The sequence below is a fragment of the Lycium barbarum genome, chromosome 5, assembly GCF_019175385.1.
Source record: "Lycium barbarum isolate Lr01 chromosome 5, ASM1917538v2, whole genome shotgun sequence".
NCBI classification, from domain to species: Eukaryota; Viridiplantae; Streptophyta; class Magnoliopsida; order Solanales; family Solanaceae; genus Lycium; species Lycium barbarum.
The window spans coordinates 133,818,707-133,827,124 of record NC_083341.1 but is presented as its reverse complement, the minus strand read 5'-3'; the positions used below and the strand labels follow the sequence as shown (position 1 = coordinate 133,827,124).

At 37.8% G+C, this 8,418-nt stretch overlaps 1 long non-coding RNA gene across 2 annotated transcripts; it reads left to right on the top strand.

Annotated features, from left to right (window-relative positions):
* The first annotated feature begins 2,810 nt into the window (after nucleotides 1–2,810).
* On the top strand, nucleotides 2,811–5,620 carry LOC132641662 (uncharacterized). Of its 2 annotated transcripts, none has more exons than XR_009582921.1 (5): nucleotides 2,811–2,868; nucleotides 3,195–3,273; nucleotides 3,383–3,492; nucleotides 4,881–5,216; nucleotides 5,314–5,620. It is a non-coding gene; the product is annotated as an uncharacterized LOC132641662 (long non-coding RNA). The 2 variants fall into 2 exon arrangements; XR_009582920.1 differs by having other exon boundaries at nucleotides 4,864–5,216.
* Nucleotides 5,621–8,418: the final 2,798 nt, after the last annotated feature.

Sequence of the window (8,418 nt, the reverse complement as noted above, 5' to 3'; positions counted from 1 at the left end):
TTTGCCGAGATTCCCATCCACGTAGTTTGTCATTATATCATGATGTGGGGTGGTATGAAAGGACGCTCCTGAGTCAAGCACCCAAGAGTCTATCGGGCTGTCAACCGATAGCAATAACGCATCGCCAATGTCTTCCGTAGCAGCGTTGATTCCAACCCCCTTGTTGTCCTCCTTCTTTGGCGCCCTGCAGTTCTTCTTGAAGTGACCTGGTTTTCCACAGTTCCAACACTCATGTGTTCGTCCTGGTCTGGATTGACCCCTGCCATTCCTTGACTTCGATCTGCCCCTATTTCGGTTGTAGTTTCTGTCATAATTTTTGCTTCTGTTTTCAACATTAAAAGCAGAACTCGTCGATGCCTCTCCCGAATCTGTCCTGCGCACCTCCTCAGCAAGGATACGATCCCTAACATCGTTGAACTTTAGTTTGTCACTGCCGACAGAATTACTAACCGCTGCTCTCATTGGCTCCCAACTATTTGGTAGGGATGCCAACAAAATTAGAGCTTGTACTTCATCATCGAAATCAATTTTTACCGATGACAATTGATTTACAATGGTATTGAATTCATTTATGTGTGCAGCAACATGAGCATTTTCCATCATCTTTAGATGAAATAGTTTCTTCATGAGAAATACCTTATTATTTGCCGAAGGTTTCTCATACATGTCAGACAATACCTTCATCATATCTGCGGTGGTCTTCTCCTTTGCCACGTTGTGAGCAACGTTCTTCGACAGCGTTAGTCGAATGACTCCCAGAACTTGTCTGTCGAGGAGATCCCAATCTGCTTGCTTCATCTCCTCTGGTTTCGGACTCAGAGGTTCATGAAGCTTTCTGCCATATAAATAATCTTCAATTTGCATTCTCCAGAACGCAAAATCTGTACCATCGAATTTACCGATGCCGTGCGTCGTACCATCTTCGCCTCCCATCGTTTCTAAATCACAACACAACCTGTTGCTCTGATACCAGTTGTTAGGATTTAAATCCCAAATCCGACCTTTGTAAGCAGGTTCCCAGGAAAGATTGGAGGGTCACAGCTGGACCACTTAAATACCAACCTCCTTAGACAGAACCTACTTACGCCGTGATGTAAGCGAAGAATAAATAGCACACACAGATTTATAGTGGTTCACCCTCAATGTGAGAGCTACGTCCACGTTGCTGCTGCAGATCTTATTAAAGAAGAAATATTACAAGTGTTTACAACACTCAACCTCACAACCCCAATCCCAATTACACTCAAGAATTTTACCACAGAAAATTCTCTCAAAGACCTTCTCTTACTTAGGCCTTTCACTAAGAGTATTTCTCTTAGATTTTTTCTCTCTTGGGATGTGTATAGCAAATGATCTTAATGATATCTAACAAATGAACCATAAGCTACCTATTTATAGGAATGAATTTCCTATGATGAGGTAAGCGCTTACATCACAACTATTATGAGGTAAGCGCTTACATCACGACTATGTGAACAAAAGAATTGACTTGTTTGGCCAATTCCACACCTAACACTGTGCACCCCCGGGATTAGTCGGGGCTCAAAGAGACCCGGACACCCGGTGCTTAATCAAATAAAAAAAAAAAAAACAGATTCACCTGCATCTTCTTCTACTTTTGGTTTAACTATTTTATCTTCCTTGGAACGGTTAAAATATATACCTCTTTGAACAAAGGGTGTTACATATCAGTTCTTGTTTTAGATATTTGTCCATAATATTGTCCTTGACCTCTGTATCCATTTTTTGATATAGTTATTTCATCTTGCAGGAGATTGCAAGACAATTATGCATAGAAAATCAATTGGTTTTCTCAAAGAGGGTACTGTGTCCATACTAATTATGATTTCAATTTACATTTTAACCAAACGCATCAACTGGACATCATGTATTTCCTTTAACAGGCTTCATTTGATGATAACTCCATGTTAAGATGTGTCTATATGGCTTGTAATTTCCTTCTTTGCTTTATTGCCTATGCATCGCCAAAAGAGAAAAGACTCTTTCCAAAGTGCCCGAGAATGTTTAAATTTGTTCTTAGAGAACATGTACTCGTTTTCTTCTCCTGGTGCATGTGCTCATCATAATGTAATTTCTCATCAGGGATTGTGGATTGGCTGATAAGACCATTATCTTTGTGTTGGATGAGTTTGACATTTTTACACAGGTAAGATTCTCATATAGTGAAGAAAAATATGAGAAATATGTCAAGTTTTCAGGATTGGGTGTATCTGCATTTTGCAGGGTAAACAGCGATTACTCTTTGCTAGATGCAATGCAGTCTGTAACTTCGCAAGCTGTTGTCATTGGTGTGAGTTGCAGATTGGTATGTTCCTCAGTATTATCATTAATATTTTTGTCTCGTGTTCTATTTCTCTATGAACTATTCATTCCTCAGCATCATTATGACCAGACTGCTTTTTGTATTTTGGGACTTGAAAATCAAAATGAGCATGCTCATTTTCTTTTTTCTATTTTCCTATTTCGAGAAAAATATTATCTCATTTTGAATTGCTTGTGAACAAGATCAGCTTTGACTACGTATAACAAGCCCTAGTGGAGAACTTACTGAAGTTTTGAGTAAAATTAAGAGTGCTAAAACTTGTGTTGTGCAGGATGCTGTTCAACTCTTAGAGAAGAGAGTAAGGTCTCGTTTCTCGCATAGAAAGCTGTTGTTTCTACCCCCTTCACAGGAAGACTTGCAAAAGTAACTTCTCATTGCATGCCTTAGTTCCTGATTTACTGCCTTCAGGAAATTTTATATATACTGACAATCTGTGTATCGAAATTTTGCAGCACGCTTTACTACTGCTAGCGGAGCCAGGCCTTCCTCCCCATTATGTAGCTGCTTATAAGAAAAGGCTTCTTGTATCCTTTTCACTCGTTACTCTTCTCTTTGTCAATAAATGAATACAAGTGAAATGATTGCAGGAGACCAGGAAAAGTTGAAAAGAGAGAGGAATCGACAAGAATAATTAGAGTGACAGTGGTAAGCACTCATTTGTGCTAAGCCTAAATGAGATTCTCCAGATATTTATCGTTCTCTTGTAAGAAAAGGTTTAAAATAGTTGGTTTCCTTTTGAAAATGTCTCTTGTAGGTTAGACATAAAAACAAGCGTCAAATTTGCTATATTTGACGAATTGTGATAAGCTTTCTGCTAGCAGATATTAAAGTATCCTTTAACATTTATTAGAATACTATGAAAAATTCAAAGACGTCATTGAGTCGTTATGCAATTCTGATTCAACTTATAACCATCTATTGAGATTTCTGTAAGTCTACCTATCCTTGAATTGCCTAATTGATGCATTCACAGTGCTGTATCAAACATCTATTTTTTTTCTCTTTAATTAGAACTCATCGTATGTTAATTTCCATTAGGTTTGCTGCTGTGTGCCATATGGATACAAAATCTGGATTATTATCACTTGATAATTTTAAAGCAGCACTATCAAGTATTCAACTGCAACCCAAGTTGGAAGCCTTGCAAGGTATAACATTTTCTATTCTGTGATGACTAGTTTTTTCCGGAATTTTTTTGGGGTGGAGCTAAAACAAGTCGGACACATTTACCAGCCCAAAGTCGATTCACTTGGACTCTCTCCTTCCAGTCCAGTGCCTCTGTCCAATCATCGTCATTGTTCCAGCTCCTCATCTCCTTTTGCCATCCTTCTTTCCCCTAGATTTACTTCCTTTTAGGATGTGTTTGGTATGAAGGAAAATATGGTAAATGTTTTCCTGGAAAATAAGTGGTTTTCTTACTTATTTATAGTGTTTGGTTGGTAAGCAAAAAAAATATTGTTCCCAAGAGCATTTATATGTAATTTAGGAAAACACTATGATGTGAGGTGTGCGGGGGGTGGGGAATGGGGGGTCAGGGGTGGGTGGCCAAGGGTTGGGGGAGTTAGGGGATGGGGAGGAGACAATGAGCTTGGAATGCCATTTATGGAACTTGTTTTTCCTACTCGTACTAGGAAAGTCATTTTCTTGATTTATAACGAACTTGTTTTCACGGAGAAAATGTTTTCCAAAACATTTTGACCAACCACAGATGGGAAAATTGTTGTACACAGGGGAAAATTGGAAACATACCAAAACACACCCTTCATTTTTTTTCTCTTCGACACTCGGCCTCTTTGGCTATTCCTATATCCTCTCTCACTCATATTCTCTTATGTGACACAATAGTCTCAGACATTGTGAGTCTGTAAAATTGAGTAGGCCCCAATAGTACATACTGTTGGAGATGTGGTGTGAGTCACTCACAAACCATTTTATATATGATGTGTCTTCAATTAAAGCTTAGTTGTTGCATCTTATTTCAAATAACTCGTTCAGTACAGCCAAGGATAGTAGTTATTTTAAGAAAACCAAAACATTTAAGAGTAATTAAGCTGATTAATAACTGTGGAGTAGGAACTTAGATATTTCTCCATAAACTTGTTAGTACACTGCGAATTGGAGATATTTGATTCCAAATTTATCAATTTTTTTTTATAACTGTAGTGTCCGGGCCAGCTTGTGCGCACCTCGACTAATTCCACAGTATATCTGCTACCTCTCACCAGCAATGACTAATTCCACGGAATACCTGCTACCTCCCACCAGCAACAGATAACATTGTCCACCAAGGCTTAGACAAATGAGAAGAAATTACCTAATGTTTTTACCTTCGCTATGATTTGAACCTGAGATCTCATGGTTCTCCTCCCACTTTACTAAATACTAGGTCACACCCTTGGGTGCTTTCCAGTTTTATCTATTTCAATCTACCCATGTTATGTGTCAGGATTGGTAATTCGGGATAGTGGGGGATTTAAGATGAATCAAACTGAAAACAACACAACGAATTGTTGATGCAGATTGCTCCATTTTACAGTTATATATTCTTGTTTGCTGGAGGAGGTAGGAAGTCAAAGAGCAAGAGACTACTAACTTCAATTCAGTAATGAAAGGTTTGACTACTACATGATCCCTTTTGTTAATAGTGTGAATCCTGTGTCACTAACCATGTTCTCATGCCTTCCCGAGTATAAAAGCGTGCATGAAATTGTACATGATTCGACAGATACCAGCAACAACAACAACATACCCAGTATAATCCCATCAGGTGGGGTCTGGGGAGATTTGACAGATATCAGTTTAAAAAAAAAAAAAAAGCGAAGATGATTCATTCCCAACAACCGACTATTATGCACGGAATGTATGCCTCCGGGTGTGTACAATCACTCAAATAGAAATATACTTTGCCTAACATTCAGCTTTGGATCTTTAAAGGTTAAATTAATGACAAATATTTGGTGTTCTTTCAGGCATTTGAACATCTTTTACAACGCTAATTGATATCCTTGGTTGACAACAGAGGGCATGGCCAATCTGTTGAATTTCGTCCAGTGAGGCTTTTGATCTTATCACATGAACTACATCAGGGACTGAAATCATACCGTTCTTGTCCAATAAGTTACTTTTAGGAACAATTATATTCTTTTAGTCTGAAATATACTCGGGTGGTTGCGGATATCAATATCATAAAAAAAATAAACACACTTTCCAGTCAGTCGGTATAAGCAAGTAGAGAATTTTCCTTAATGCCATGTTCATTATCTAGTACTTCATAAATCTTATTCAAATTTTAATGCATGTGTATAAAAAAGATCTAATGTTTCATGGCTTGTTGATTAAAACATTGAGAAGTCATTTGTTTCTCCTTTTTACTTGTTCATTTCTGCTAATTATTCTTATAATTTCAATAACGAAGATAGTAAAAAAATATATAGCCAAAACCTACTCCTAACAAGTTATTGGATCAAAGTAGTATATTATACTTCTACCCTCCAGTTGCGAAGGGGTTTCTATTAAAAAATATAACAAGTTATGTGTTATACCTAGGAAATTTCTCCGTTAGCATATCGCGAATAGACCCACGAAGGGTATGACGTATACGACATGTTGACGAGTAAGAAGTAATATTTAATGATTCCAAATGAGATTTCAAAGACATTTGAGGTAGGAGACGAAAGTTGTTAAGGAAAGCAAGGTATATGTTGCGTGTCGGGCAAGAATTACGAGTATCGACATAATGATGGCTTAATGACATTTTGGAGAAGAGTTATAATTTCCCTTATGTATTCATGCCTCACGTTTCACGCTCAAGTTCATGTATTCGCTACTCATGTCCATGTTTAGGCACTGACGCTTTCATGAAACTACGTCATGTCAGATTTCCATGTTCCATGTCATGTTTCTTCACGTTCATATATTCAAGTTATGTCCAACCATATCCTTTACCAAGACCCATCATTCGAGGACGAATGATCCCCAGGGGGAGATATTGTAACACCTCGTGCATTCGGGTTAAGATTTGTATTATAAGATGGGGGTATAATGAACCCAATTTTAGTAGTGTATAAATGGTGTTTGAAACCCAATCAAAACTTGAGAAGAGTCTTTCGGCAAAACAAAGTTGTAAACCACTCTACGGGGCATGTTTGCAAGTGAGTTTATAGATGGCCTTACTTCCAACGACCATAACCCCATTATTAATTTGGAATTTGGGAAGACTTTCTTGATGAAAGTTGTATCCCTTTGAAATAGCTTTCCAACGGTATATTATGGGCCTCAAACGGACATCTGTGCAAAGTGTTATGCCCATTATACGACAGACTGTCCGAGCAGAAGAATTTTGACGGACCATTTGACGGTCCGTAAAACATTATACGGTCCGTAAAATTGACTCAGACCACCGTAAAATGAGCACAGAATGTCCAAATCACTGGAATGGTTTTACGGTAAGTTATACGGTCCGTAAAACCATTATACGGGACGTAAAACACACCGTAAAATGAGCACAGAATGTCCAAATCACTGGAATGGTTTTACGGTGAGTTATACTGTCCGTAAAACCATTATACGGAAGGTAAAAATGGGCGTAGAATTGCCCGATGGGTCAGATTTTAAGATGTTAATAAGAGACCGAAACCCATTTTGTTTCATTCCCATTTCTCCTACACGACTCAAGGGTTCTCTAGAGCCATCCAAACACTTCATATGCAAGAATCCAAGTGAAACAAAAGATCCACTTCATCAATCCACCAAAACTAAGTGTGAGAAACACATCAAATCCATTCAAGTCAAGAAATTCCATGGAAGGTGGAACTAGGGTTTTGTTCAAGTGAAGCATTTCAACTCAAGGCTTATTCCTACAATAACTAAGGTAAGTTTTATGATGTTTCCTGATGATTAAAGTGTTGATAAGTTCTTGGGAGAATAATAAATGGGTTTGATAAAGAAAATTATATGAACTATGCTAGGGTTTTTGGATTGTTGACTTGGGATTATTGTATTCATATGGGTGATGAAGAATGATGTCAATTACATCTAATTGAGATTGTAGAATCAGCTAGAAGTAATAGAATGGGGATTGGGGGAAGAAAACACCATTAATGAAGGTTGTGGAGCTTCATGCCCACCAAGTGTTTGATAAAATGCTTAGATGAACAAAACATGAATATTGTTGCTAATATAGAGTCCCTATGACCTGTATTGCTATAGATTAAAGTTGAAGGGATTGAAGGACATTGTGATACACTCAAAAGCAGGAAGTTAAGGTATGTAGAACTTCCATCCACAAGTGGGAATCTCTACGTTCTTCCCCATGATCCGTTTCGTAAAAATCTATGAAGTTCAAATCCTAGGGCATTAAATCCAACATATTGGTAGCCCGTAATTATGTATGTATGTACACGAATTTCGTATCTATGTTCGTTATTGTATTCCTAATCTTCCATTATTGATATTAGGAATCCCAGCTTAATCCATGAATCATGAATTCCTCCTCATGTGTTCTCATTACGTTCATATGAAACTTTATGATTTTATCTAGCAAGTTACAAACATGTTTTCAAGTCAATTATATATATGATTTCGAAATATTCTTATTACTCATGAATCAAGAACATGTTTGCAAGATTATGACAAGTTATCTTATGAAACTATTTTACAAGATTATTTCATGAAACCATGTTTACAAGTTATTTCGTGAAATCATGATTACAAGACAAGTACAAGTTAATTCACGAAACCATGTTACAAGTTATTTCGTGGAATCATGATTACAAGTTAATTCACGAAAATCATGGGCTTCTTAGCCAATTATATTATGTTCATGTTTTTGGGAGTTGCACGAATTACCGAGAAGGCTCAGATAGCCTGAAACTATGTAGCCACCATAGGACAAGGATCGCTCCGCCCAGTTAGGACGATACCTTAATTTCACACTGAATGGTTCCATCAGGTACGTTATTACCTTATACCCTGGCAAGGTATAGGGGCTCTGCTGGTCCGGCGAGGTACCAGACTCCACGTATCCACGTGGTGATATCATGTTGTCGGTTTATGAAATGCTCTCCCCACTTATC